This window comes from Chiloscyllium plagiosum, unplaced genomic scaffold, assembly GCF_037043375.1.
Source record: "Chiloscyllium plagiosum isolate Xiang-an unplaced genomic scaffold, Cpla_swu_hap1 HiC_scaffold_2, whole genome shotgun sequence".
Taxonomy (NCBI): Eukaryota; Metazoa; Chordata; class Chondrichthyes; order Orectolobiformes; family Hemiscylliidae; genus Chiloscyllium; species Chiloscyllium plagiosum.
The window spans coordinates 51033878-51048546 of record NW_028270140.1 but is presented as its reverse complement, the minus strand read 5'-3'; the positions used below and the strand labels follow the sequence as shown (position 1 = coordinate 51048546).

At 44.2% G+C, this 14669-nt stretch overlaps 1 protein-coding gene and 1 pseudogene across 23 annotated transcripts in view; one reads left to right on the top strand and one right to left on the bottom strand.

The window, feature by feature from the left end:
• LOC148151896 (uncharacterized) overlaps window positions 1-11371 on the bottom strand; it is a 214058-nt pseudogene extending 202687 nt beyond the window's left edge.
• Window positions 1-14669, top strand: part of LOC122562121 (receptor-type tyrosine-protein phosphatase delta) — a 2484958-nt gene that overhangs the window by 1339533 nt on the left and 1130756 nt on the right. The window lies entirely within an intron of this gene.

Genomic DNA, 14669 nt, shown 5'->3' with positions numbered 1-14669 from the left:
CAGTGCAAACCACTGAACCACCACCCTTTTTAAAAGATCCTATGAACCTCTGCTGCACTCCCTTTGTGGAAAACTATAATCTTTCTTTGGTAGAGAGATCAAAACTGCACACAATATTCCAGGTGTCGTCTCAACAAGGCCCCATGCCATTGCAGTAAGACATCAATACTTATGAATTCAACCTTCTTGAAATGAAGTCCGATATGCTCTCTACCTTCCAAATTTCTTTGTGCATCTGTCTGTCTACTTGCATTGAGTGGTGTAAAAGCAGACCAGGTTTCTTTATACATCCATGTTTCCCAATATATCACCATGAACTATCTGCCTTTCTCTTTTTCACATCAAAGTTTATAGCTTTTAGTTTTGTAATTATACTGGACTTGAATTGTTAACTCTGGTTTACTCTGTCTGCAGATGTTGTCATATCTGATTTTCTCTTGCATTTTCTGTTTTTATTATATCATAAAAGTTTTAATCATCATACTAGCCATGGAGCTGAACTTCAGATAATTTAATATAATGCCCTGCAACTGTTAAACTGATAACTTGAAAACTCAGTTTTTCTTCTCTCTTTAAAAATAAACTATTCTGTACCAAGATAAAGTTGCCATAGTCCCAGAGGAGCATAAAGCTGCTCTCCCATTAGGGAAAGATGACTAGTAGTGAGGTTAATCCTCAGGGGTTGAATTAAAATGATTGCTAAACAGGAAATCTCTCTCGGCAGTCTAGAAACAGTATTCATAGCATTGTATGGAAAAGATTGTCATGGCATTGGAAAGTAGGGAGCACATTGGAGAAATTAAGTTGCAAGATATCACGAATAAAGATACAAGTTTGGGTAGCAGAGAAGAAAATGTCAGAACAGAATCAGAATAAATCAAGTTTTCATTACAACGTGTTGGAGAGGAAGAGCAATTCAAGGTTAAGCCATGTGCAAGATTCAGCATCTCTGGGCTCAGTCTGATGTATTGCAGGACTGAAATATTGCAACTTTGCATTTAATAACAGATCTGTTTTGTGTATTTTGTGATCTGTAGCATTTTATATTGCTACAGAGGCACACTTCTGCTTGCTACATTTTCTTCCCAGCAGCAGTTTTTATTTTAAGCCCGATTATTAATATTTGTTTTGCTAGCTGGGACTCTGCAAAAAATGTGCAAGTGGGACAAACTGGGAAATTTTATTCTGAGATTGAAGTCATGGACAATACAGCAAATGGAAATGTCACCTTGGTGGAGGAGACACTATTCATCGAGACACAGATTTTGCTTCCACATTCCACTGTAAATAAAAATGTCTAGCCAAAAGCTAAAGTCTTTGTAGGTAATTAGAGGAATCGCAGAATTGTTACTGTGCAAATGGCAGCCATTCAGCCCATCATGTCTACGCTGGATCTCTGAGCATTTTGACTCAGAGTCAGTCCACATAATCCAACCCTTGTTCTGCAAGCATTGGTTATATTACGGTTACACCACAAGACAGTCTGATGAACAAAGGGAGAGATAAATCAACCCAGACATTCCCTTGTCTTTTCATCTTAATGCATAATAAGGTTTTCTCAAGACAACTATTGGGAATTTTAGAATGTAAAGGTAACTTTAATGTCAAAGCAATCAAAACCCTTTCATGGTCAATGCTGTAACCTGATACATTCTTACCATTCTTACACCTTAGTACAGTCATCATTCAACTGTTCAAAAAGGAGAACAGATTCTTGTTTCAGTAGAATACATCATTTTTTTAAGATTTACTTATGTGAATTAGAAATTGGGCTCTTTTGATTTTTGAGTTCTGAAAATTGCTTAGAAATATTTGCGAATAAATAGAGTCTGACAAAAAGAAATATTCCCAGGACTTGAAATCATAAATTGAGTATGCTGTGAGAATAAACTAAAAAACCTAGTGTGAGTTTGTACAAATGGTGTTTTCTCATTGCTATTATTTATCAACACAAAATAACTGAATTTATATCAAGCTTTTAGTTAGTAAAAATTAAATCCTATTCAAATAACAAAGATGTTCCATATTCTCATCCTGCTGTTCTGCAATATTCAAAAGAGCTTTGTCTGTCAAAACTTTAAAATGAAATCTGCAGATATTCAGTACCCTGATACAGGTTAAGTTATTCTATTTATAATTTAATAGAGTGTAAAATGAAAAAACTGATTGGAAGTGACTGGTTTCTGATTCTCATAGAATAGATTTATTAAAAATAATTCCTGTAACCTATAGTTCTGAGCAGATGGGGATCATGCCATGGGTCCTTTGGAGCATTTAACAAATTGCTCATATTAAAGATATTTTATATGGATAATGTTTAATAGGTGTTAAATGGGTGCTAAGGAATACCCTCAGTGTAGAATTTAAGACCAGCTGAAGGAGGATCGGTGAAATTAAACATATCACCCTGCACTTGTATTAAGTCTGAGGGAGTTGCACAATAATTTATTGGTTGTTCAGCTTTTGAGTTCAGTGAGTAAACGTCTGCAGTGAGTAAGTGCCTGTGGAAAATCTTATAGCAGACTTTTAAAAGATGTCCACTTTCAGTCTAGTGGATGACTATTGCAGGTTGATCAGAACATGAACTTAAACATTTTGTAATTTTTGTCCAAATTTTATTCATGCTTCATGAAGTTCACTGAATTGAATGTATTTCAAATTTGGAATGATTTCAAGTGAATGATCACTGATAATGTTTCTTGCACTTTAGATTCAGTGCTTGAAATAAAGTTGAATTTTTGTTTCAATTGAAGAATGATGTGACTGATGAAAACAATACACATCTCTTTTGAAGATTTTTAAAATTTAAAATGTTATTAATTTATTCTTAAGATTCATAATATGACTCATTGCATGAATCTGAAACAGTGTTAGGATCCAATTCTGAAATAGGAATACCCAAAATTGTAAACCACTTTCAGGACCATCCTTAGGCTGCATTTGACAGGTGTTATTTCATTAAACATATCATAGCTTGTGCAGGGCTGTTGTAATGAAATGGTAGTGTCTCTTCCTAGGTTCAAGTCTCACCTGCTCCAAATGTGCATAATAACATCTCTGAATCATGTTGCTTGAAAATATCTAGGATATTAAAAATGCTTTAAAGACAATTTCATTTTTTTAGGGACAGACAAATAATTTTCTGGACAAATACAAAGGTTTAAAATCTCACAAAAGATTCTGATTATTGATGATCACATTGGGAACTAAATTTGTTCATGAAAGCAGAGCTTGTACCACAGACATTGATGAGCAAAGCAAAATAATAGTATTGCATGACACGATGTGCTTGTCAGCTACGTATGCAGAGAGGTCTGCCTAAATTGAAAGTCGATATCTAAAATCACTATTCCCAAGATTCAGTTCCAATTCAGTTCAGGCATCTACCAGAACCTTAATGTAGTGCTTATTGACATTAAGCTTTGCTAGTTTATTGAAGGTCAGTACAGCTAAGCCTGATACAGTTCTCAACAGTCGTTCACCCACTTGCATGTCCCTCAGGCGTCATTGGACAGTAATCAAGAGCAATTATCCCAGTCACGTATTCCTCTGTCTGACCCTGGACTATTGTGAGCAATTACAGCAATCCTTATTAATTTAACAGAAAGTCTGAAACAATTCATGTTGTCTATAAAAGGCAGGAATTTCCAGAGTGGTGCTGCAATCCTGACTTCAGTCTGAATTCCCAGTGAGGAGCCTGATGATGATTCTGGATGTGATTTTTCAGGAGTGGACCCATGAAGAATCCATTGCAGGCAGCTCTGTCTGTTTTAGGAGGTGATCTGGTTGCAGGAGCGGGAGGTCAATTCTCTATAATCATGGAGGTACTTTTGGCAAGGCAGCAATAAACACAATTGCAGCAAAAGCGATGTTTCACATGGACATCTGCCTCAATGGGATGGCTGTGAACACTGTCCTCCTCCTTAGGAAGGACCCCAACGTTGCCAAAATTTAAATAAAAGGCCTCACATGATTCATGTCATTCACTAATACTGTCTTCACTTCATTATTTGGCTCCCGACACAGGACGGACCTTGTCTGACAATTGAAAAAGTTCACTCCATTTCCACAACTTACCCGAACAATTTTGTTTTTTAATTTGTTCATGGGGTGTGGGCATCACTGACCAGGCCAACATTTATTGCCCATCTGTAATTGCCCCAGAGGGTAATTAAGAGTTAATTATATTGCTAGGGGTATGGAGTCACATGTAGGCCGGACCAGGTAAGGATGGCAGAGTTTCCTTCCCTAAAGGACGTTAGTGAACCAGATGGGTTTTTCTTGACAATCGACATGGATTCATGGGCAGCATTAGATGATCATCATCTTAATTCCAGACTTTCCTTCATTGTATTCAATTTTCACCATCTGCCGTGGCAGGATTTGAACTTGTGTCCATGGAACATTACCTGGATCTCTGGATTAATAGCCAAGAGTGTGGTGCTGGAAAAGCACAGCAAGTCAGGCAGCATCTGAGGAGCAGGAGGCCATGGATCTCTTTATTTCCAACTGCCGCCAGGACATTGATGGCCTCAACCTGTCAATTTCCCTCACCCACTCCAACCTCTCACCCTCACAACGTGCAGTTCTCCACTCCCTCCGCTCCAACTGCAACCTCACCATCAAACCAGCGGACATGGTGGGAGGGGAGCACAGTGGTAGTTTGGCACACTGACCTCTACACCCCCTCAGCTCACACATCAATGAATTTAATACACGCTGTGATGTCGAACACTTCTTCCGCTGCCTCCGAGCTTACTTTTACAATCAGGACTCCCGCCGACCTTCCGAGGATCCCTTTACCTGCCTCCAGCACACTCCACCCAGCTGGACACCCCGTGCTGGCCTATTACTCACCCTCGATCTCTTCATTTCCAACTGCAACCGAGACATTAACCACCTCAACCTGTCTACCCCCCTCCCCCATGCCAACCTCTCACACTCACAACGCGCAGCCCTCCACTCCCTCTGCTCCAATCCCGACCTCACCATCAAGCCAGCAGATAAAGGGGGTGCAGTGGTAGTCTGGTGCACTGACCTCTACACCACTGAAGCCAGATGTCAACTCGAGGACACCTTCTCCTACTGCCCCGTCGACCATGACCCCACCCCCATCACCAAACTGTCATCTCCCAGACCATACAGAACCTCATCACCTCAGGAAATCTCCCACCCACAGCTTCCAACCTCATAGTCCAGGAACCCCGCACCGCCCGATTCTACCTCCTTCCCAAGATCCACAAGCCTGACCACCCTGGCTGACCCATTGTCTCAGCATGCTCCTGCCCCACTGAACTCATCTCTACCTACCTCGATATGTCCTGTCACCCCTAGTCCAGGAACTCCCCACATATGTTCGAGACACCACCCACGCCCTCCACCTCCTCCAAGACTTCAGTTTCCCTGGCCCCCATCGCCTCATCTTCACCATGGATATCCAATCCCTCTACATCTCCAACCGCCATGACCAGGGCCTCCAAGCCCTCCGTTTCTTCCTCTCCCAACATCTCCAACAGTACCCTTCCACCGACACTCTCATTCGTTTGGCTGAACTGGTCCTCACCCTTAACAATTTCTCCTTTGAATCCTCCCACTTCCTCCAGACCAAAGGGGTAGCCATGGGCACACGTATGGGCCCCAGCTATGCCTGTCTTTTTGTTGGCTACATAGAACAGTCCATCTTCTGTCATTACACGGGCACCACTCCCCACCTCTTTCTCCACTACATCGATGACTGCATTGGCACCACCTCATGCTCCCGTGAGGAGGTTAAGCAATTCATCAACTTCACCAACACATTCCACCCCAACCTTAAATTCACCTGGACTATCTCTGACACCTCCCTCCCCTTCTTGAACCTCTCCATCTCCATTAATAATGACCGACTTGTCATTGACATTTTTTACAAACCCACCAACTCCCACAGCTACCTGGATTACACCTCTTCCCACCCTACCTCCTGCAAAAATGCCATCCTGTATTCCAAATTCCTCCGCCTCTGCTGTATCTGCTCCCAGGAGGATCAGTTCCACTATAGAAAACACCAGATGGCCTCCTTGTTTCGAGACCACAATTTCCCTTCCCACGTGGTTAAAGATGCCCTCCAACGCTTCTCGTCCATATCCCGCCCCTCCGCCCTCAAACTCCACCCCTCCAACCATAACAAGGACAGAACCCCCCGGTGCTCAACTTCCACCCTACCAACCTTCGCATAAACCACATCATCCAACGACATTTCCGCCATCTCCAAACAGACCCCACCACCAGGGATATATTTCCCTCCCCACCCATTTCCGCTTTCCGCAAGGACCATTCCCTCCATGACTACCTGGTCAGGTCCACGCCCCCAAACAACCCACCCTCCCTTCCTAGCACCCTCCCCTGCCACTGCAGGAATTGCAAAGCCTGCACCCACACCTCCCCCCTCACCTCCATCCAAGGCCCCAAAGGAGCCTTCCACATCCATCAAAGTTTTACCTGCACATCCACCAATATCATTTATTGTATTTGTTGCTCCCAATGTGGTTTCTTCTACATTGGGGAGACTGGACGCCTCCTAGCAGAGCGCTTTATGGAACATCTCCGGGACACCTGCACCAATCAACCCCACCACCCTGTGGCCCAACATTTCAACTCCCCTTCCCACTCAGCCAAGGACATGGAGGTCCTGGGCCTCCTGCACCACCCCTCCCTCACCACCAGACGCCTGGAGGAAGAACACCTCATCTTCTGCCTCGGAACACTTCAACCCCATGGCATCAATGTGGATTTCACCAATTTCCTCATTTCCCCTTCCCCCATCTCACCCCAGCTCCAACCTTCCAGCTCAGCACCATCCCCATGACCTGTCCTAACTGCCTATTTTCCTTTCCACCTCTCCACTCCACCCTCCGCTCTGACCTACCACCTTCATCCCCACTCCCATTCACCTATTGTACTCTATGCTACTTTCTCCCCACCCCCACCCCCCTCTCATTTATCTCTCCACTCTGCAGGCATCCTGCCTCAATTCCTGATGAAGGGCTTTTGCCCGAAACATCAATTTTCCTATTCCTTGGATGCTGCCTGACCTGCTGTGCTTTTCCAGCACCACGCTAATCTAGACTGTACACCCCTGAAGCCAGGCACCAACTTGCAGACATCTTCTCCTAATGCCCCCTTGACCATGACCTCACCCGCCCCCCCCCCCCCATCACCAAACCATCATCTCCCAGAACCTTATCACCTCAGGAGATCTCCCACCCACAGCTTCCAACCTCATAGTCTGGGAACCCCGCACCGTTACCTCCTATTCAAGATTCACATACCTGACTGCCCCACCCAAGCTATTGTCTCAGCCTTACGCCTGCCTCATCTAACTCATCTCCACATACCTTGATACTGTCCAACCCCACCCCCCCCCACACCCCCCCCCCCCCCCCACAGCCAGGAACTCCCCACTCTCGTTCGGGACACCAGCTACTTCCTACACCTCCTTCACACCTTTCGTTTCCCCGGCCCCCAACACCTCATCCTCACCATGGACATCCAGTCCCTATATACCTTTATCCGCCATGACAAAGGATTCCAAGCCCTCCATTTCTTCCTCTCATGACATCCCCACAAGTACTCTTCCACTGTCACTCTCATTCATTTGGATGAGTTGGTCTTCACCCTCAATAATTTCTCCTTTGAATCTCTCACTTCCACCAGACCAAAAGGGTAGCAATGGGCACCCGTATAGACCTCAGGCTATGCCTGTCTCTTTGTCGATTACGTGGAACAGTCCATCTTCTGCAGCTACACTGGCACCATTCCCCACCCTTTCCTCCACTACATTGATGACTGTATCAGCACCACCTCATACTCCCATGAGGAGGTTGAACAGTTCATCAATTTCACCAATACATTCCGCCCTGACCTTAAGTTCACTTGGATCATCTCGGACAGCTCCCTCCCATTCCTGGACCTCTGCATCTCCATCAACGATGACCAACTCAACACAGACATCTTCCACAAAGCCGACTCCCACAACTACCTGGATTACACCTCCTCCCACCCTTCTTCCTGTAAAAACGTTATCCCTTATTCCCAATTCCTCCGTTTCCGCCGCATCTGCTCCCAGGAGGACCAGTTCCACCACAGAACAAACCCAGATGGCCTTCTTCTTCAAAGACTGCAATTTCCCCTCCCACTTGGTCAGTGATGCCCTCCAGTCCACTTCCTGCACCTCCGCCCACACACCCCACCCCTCCAATCGCAACAAGGACAGAACCCCCAGGTCCTCACCTTATACCCCACCAATCTCCAAATACATCGCATCATCCTCTGTCATTTCTGCCACCTACAAATGGACCCCACCACCAGAGATATATTTCCCTCCCTAACCCTATCTGCATTGTGACTGTCTTGACAGGTAACCCCCCTTCCCAACCCCCACCCCCACCACCACCTCCAACCCATCATCCCCTCCTGGCACCTTTCCCTGCCACTGCAAGAATTGCAAATCCTGTGCCCACACCTTTTCCCCTCACCTCCGTCCAAGGTCCCAAAGGAGGCTTCCACATCCATCAGAGATTTATCTGCACTTCCACACATCATTTACTGTACCCATTGCTCCTGATGTGGTCTCCTCGACATTGGGGAAACAGGGTGCCTACTTGCAGAATGCTTCAGAGAACATCTCCAGGAAACAAGCATGAAGCAACCCTCCTGCCCCATGACGGAACACTTAACTCCCCTACCACTCTGGCAAGGGCATGCTCCTTCATCGCCAAACCCTCACAACCTGCCGCCTGGAGGAACGCCTCATCTTCCACCTTGCGACCCTCCAACCACACATGATTAATGTGAATTTCACCAGTTTCCTCATTTCTCCTCCCCCACCTTATCCCAGATCCAGCCTTCCAACTCTGCATCACCCTCATGACCTATCCTCTTCCCTCCCACCTATGTGCTCCACCTTCCTCTCTGACCTATGACCTTCTCTTCCACCTTCACCTACCTATCGCGTTCTCAGCTACATTACCCTTAGCACACGTCCCCCCCTCCGCTTATGCCCGAAACCTCGATTCATCTGCTCCTCAGATGCTGCCTGACCTATTGTGTTTTTCCAGCACCATTCTCTCGACTTGGATCTCCAGCATCTGCACTCCTCACTTTCTCTGGATTAATAGTTCAGTGATAATATCAAGGGTCCATAACCTCTCAAAAGTGGCCAATCAATGCTGTTGTGAAAATTTATCCCTGAATCTTTTATTTCAGTTCAGAATTGAAATTGTCAAATTATTCAAGCATATTGCTTTATAAATACCAGTTTTCGAGTATTATTTTCAACAGGCTGTTCGCCATAAGTTAGCTTGCTCCTCTGATGTTGTTCAAACCAGAGTTTATCCATGCTGATGGATATCTCATGATTATCATAGCAGGCTGAAGGTTTGAAGATTCAGAATCTCTGTGTTTGGGATTAGATTTGCACTCTGATTCAGACAGGGAGATAAGAAGATCTTGTAATTCTGAAGTAATCTTACACCTTGCAGGTTCTCAGACCTAAGTCACAGTTAACTTGTGAGTTTTCTGTTGATAATGTTGCAATATCTCCACCTTTTAAATGTGCCACTGAGTATTACAATGACAAAGTCAGAAGTCACATAACACCAGGTGAAAGCCCAACAAGTTTTCGGAGTGCTGCTCCTTCATCGGTGAAGTGGAGGGAAGTGCACAGGCTCAGAATTTATGGGTGGAGACATCATGGCAAGATAATTCCAGGTAATTAAGAATGTCAAAAGATAGTACAAATGGTGTGAGTGGAGTGTTGACAGGCTGAATACCAAGTCTTTGGGAGTGATCAATAATGTCAAACAGTGAGTAAAATGTCAACAGCTGAATAACAAGTGATGGGATGATCTATGTTCCAATTAATAAAGGCAGAGAGATAATTTTTAAAAATCAAAACTAAAATGGTGCTAGAGACAAGTTATCAAGGTGATGGTATCAAAACAGAACAGTGAGGAAGATTTTACAAAAGCAGAACTGTTTGGTGGGGTTACATGTAGTGAGACATGAACCCAAATGATGGTTGAGGATGTCTTCATGGATGCAGAATCTGGCTATCAGTTTCTGCTCGACAATTCTATGTTTTGTGTATCTTGAAGGCCACATTAAAAGATGCTTACCCAAAGATCAGTGGTTGGATGTCTTTGATGATTGAAGTGTTTCCTGACTGGGAGGGAACACTCCTGCCTGGCAATTATTGCATGGTGTTCATTCATCCGTTGACGGAGTGCCTACATGGTCTCAATGATATACCATGCCTCGGGGCATCCAATCGTGCAGTGTGTGAGGTAAACAATATTGGCCAAGTCATGTGTGATGGTAGCATCAATGTCGATAAACTGACATGCCTTGCAGAGGTTGTTGTGGTAGGGTTGTGTGGTATTATAGTCACTGTTCTCCGAAAAGCTGCTTAGTTTGCTGTGAACAATGGTCTGTTTAAGGTTTGACAATTAGTTGAAGGTGAGAAGTGGAGGCGTGGGGATGGCCTTGGCAAGATGTTCGCCTTCAATGATGACGTGTTGAAGTCTGTGAAGAACGTGGCGTAGTTTCCCCACTCTAGGGAAGAACCTGAGGATGGAATGCACTGTATCAGTCGTGTCCCATGTCTATTTTCTGAGGAAGTTGTTATGGTTTTTTGCTGCAACACAGCAGAACTGGCGATCAATAAATTGAGCATCGCATCTTGTTCTTACGAGGATGTTTCTCAGCATCTGTAGGGTCCATCACGTTCTTTCTCGTAGCAGCAGATCCTGTGTACACACAGGGCTTGTCCATAGGGTATAGCTTCTTTAACATGTTTAGTGCGGGAAGTAGAAAAGTGAAGCATTGTGAGATTATCCGTAGGCTTGCAATAGACTGAAGTACTAAAGTGGTAAAAACAATGACTGCAGATGCTGGAAACCAGATTCTGGATTAGTGGTGCTGGAAGAGCACAGCAGTTCAGGCAGCATCCAATGAGCTTTGAAATCGACGTTTCGGGCAAAAGCCCTTCATCATATTCCTGATGAAGGGCTTTTGCCCGAAACGTTGATTTCAAAGCTCCTTGGATGCTGCCTGAACTGAAGTACTGAAGTGTCTGTCCTTGATGGAGATGCGTGTGTCCAAGAATGAGACTGATTCTGAAGAATACTCTATGGTAAGTCTGATGGTTGGATGAAATTTGTTGATTATATTGTATAGTCATTTCATATGATTCCTCCCCATGAGTCCAAAGGAAGAAAATGTCATCACTGTATCTGGTGTATAGTGCTGGTTGGAGGTCCTGTGTAGCAAAGAAGTATTGTTCTAACTTGTGCATAAAAATGATGGCATATCAGAATGCAAATGTGATTCCCATGGCTGTTCTGTATGTCTGGATGAAGAGCTGGTTGTTGAAGGTGAAGATGTTGTAGTCAAGGATGAAGTGGATGAGTTGGAGGATAGTGTCTGGGAGTTGTTGGTATTGATTACTGAGGCTGTTGCAGTGATGCTGTCATTGTGAAGCAGGCTGGTGTAGAGTGCTGAAACGTTCACAGTGACAAAGAATGTTCTTGGTTTGACTGGTCCGTGGATGCTGAGTTTTTATAATAAGTCTGTAGTGTTGTGACAGAAGCTGGAGGTTCCTTCCTTGACATAACCAGAGAGGTTCTCACATAGGGTTCCGTTGCCTGATACAATGGGACATCCAGGTGTGTTAGCTTTGTATATCTTCGGAAGATAGTACAAGCCGAGAAACTTGAAAGAGTTCACGAAAGGTTTACAAGGATGTTGCTAGGGTTGGAGGATTTGAACTAAAGGGAGAGCTGAATGGGCTGGGGCTGTTTTCCTGGGAGCAGAGGCTGAGGTTTACAGAGGTTTATAAAATCATAAGGGGCAAGGATAGAGTAAATAGACAAGGTCTTTTCCCTGAGGTGGGGGTATTCAGAATTAGATGGCATAGGTTTATGGTGAGAGGGAAAAAATTTAAAAGGGACCTTAGGGGCAACTTTTTCACAGAGAGGGCGGTGCACATATGGAATGAGCTGACAGAGGAAGTGGTGGAGGCTGATACAATTACATTTAAAAGGCTTATGGATGGATATATGAATAAGAAGAGTTTAGAGGGATGTGGGCCAAGGGTTGACAAATGGGGCTATATTAGTTTAGGATATCTGGTCAGCATGGACAAGTTGGACTGAAGGGTCTGTTTCCATGCAGTACATCTCTATGAGGCTAAGGAAGCGAGATGAGAGTGCATAAGAAACTCTGAAGGTCTGGATCAAATGTCTTGATCAGTCAGTTGTGTTGATGCGTGGTTTCATTGGTCGGATCGGCAGGTCTTTGGTGTTCCTGGTTGTTCAATTGTTGGTATGCTTCTTTGCAGTAGTCCATTCTATTCTGTATGATGATGGCTTTTCCTTTGCTGGTTTGTTGATGGTGTTGTGGTTGGTCTTGAGAGTATGATTGGCATTGTGTTGTGTTTGGGTGACAAGACACACTTCCTTGTGAGCGCGGCTGATGAATCTGGTGTTAACACATCCCCTAATGACTTGATCATACTTGTCAAGCCGAGGACACCTGCCTTCCAGAGGGGTCCAATTCGACTCTTCCTTTTTGGCTGCTGTACTACAGATTTCTATGTCAACGGTTCTGGTTCGTTGGTAATCTCATTGGGCTCACTGCTGACATCTTGGGCTTGGTAGAACAATTACCTGAGCCTCATGCTCCTGATGAATTCTCTGTCTGCCATGAGACCAGTGGGGTCCATTTTGGGAGTGCGGTATTACAATGACAGAAGGAATAAAGCATCAAGTGTATCATTTTTCTAAAAGAAATAAAAATACAGTTGCACTGTATTGCTGACTGAAAACGTACAGAATGAAAGAACACATTTTCCAGAAAACTTCAAATGCAGGCAGCTTTTGAATTCAGGATTATGGCTCAACAATCTGTTTTGGGGAAGATAGTAGCATTGTGGTCATATCACTGTACTATAAGCCATCAGTCTCAGGACATGAGTTCAAATTCCACCAGGGCAGTTGGTGAATTTAAATCCAATTTATACATTTGGAATTGAATAAGTGTTCCAGGAATTTTGACCATGAAACTATCATTGATTGTTATAAAAATCCATTTGGTTCACTAATGCCCATTAGGGAACAAAATCTTGTGTCCTTACCTGGTCTGGCCTACATGTAGCTTCAGACCCACAGCGATGCGTTTGGCTTTAAACTGCCCTGTGGAATAGCTGAGCAAGCTGTTCAGTTTAAGGACAGTGATCGATGGGCAACAAATGCTGGACCTGCCAGTGATATCCACATCCTCTGAAAGAAGAAAACAAACAAGAAACTTTGCAACATCTCTAACCCAGACAGTGGGATCAACTGGTGTAAATATTTAGCATTTAATATTATGTCAGACACACTGAAAATATGAGTACTATCTTCCTCGATGGTACTCTTGGATTTGAAGCCTGTATTTCAATTAAAAATATGCATCATTTTAAATTTAACATATATTTTTCCTTTAAAAAGTGGGCATTAGTCAGGGATGCAGTGTGCGTATTTTTTTAAATAAAGAGGAAGATGTTTTTGAAGAGCGTAGTCTTAAGGGCCACATCATATGCGACAGCAAGTTAGTATAGTAATTATGCAAAAGTGGTGCTCCAAAGATAATTAAATTTTAGTGTTGTCACAAAAAAGAAGAATCGTGTTCAAAAGCTTGGTGGAGGCTTGGAAATTGTGTACAGGCCAACACAGCCAACTTGCAAAATGTCAGGATGTCAGGCCAGTGACAATCTTGTAATATGGGAATAATGAAGATCAGTTCCTAAGCAACTTTTATATCATTTGGCAGGACTGGGGGTGGTGGTGTGAGGGGTGTGTGGAGGGGGTGACATTGGAGATGGCTTTGGGGTGGTGGTGTGCAGATGGGGGTGGTGGAGGGAGTGAGGGTTGTCAAAATTGAGGTTAAGATGAGGGTGGGAGTGGAAGTTTATTTCAATAGGCACATAAATCATTTGCTGTATCAGATAACTCAGGTTGGACTCTTTAAACTTTGCATCTTTGGGGAAGGATAGAAACCATGGCTGGAATTTAATGGCTGAGGACATAAGGCTATTTTGCTATTATCGAGCCATGTCAACCTGCTGCGGCCATTTCAGGGAGCTCTGCTTTGAAGCTAATTAGGCCCTGTGAGGTTGATAGGGAATTCTCAGGACCTTAGAGCCAATCAGAAGCCAATAATGCTGTAGCAAGTGGTGCCAGTGTTGGCCTGAGTGGAGACATAGCACTGGATGTCTTGCAAGCAGAGCCAATCAAGCAGGCAGCATTCAAGGAGCAAGAGAGTCGAAGTCTTGAGCATAAGCTCTTCATCAGGGGCTGGGTGGAAGGTAGCTAGGAATGCGATAGGTAGATGAAGATGGGGAATGGTGGTGATTAGACATAGTGGAGGGTGGAATGGATAGGTCAGAAGGAAGATGTACAGGAAGGACAGTTCAAGGGGGCATTGCGGAGTTGGACGGTTCGATCTGGGATAAGGTGGAGGGAGGGGAGATGAGGAAACTGGTGAAATCGACATTAATACATTCCCAGATCCAGCATCAGGGACCTGGGTTCGATTCTACCCTCAGGTGACTGTCTGTGTGGAATTTGCACTTTTGTCCTGTGTCATGCATG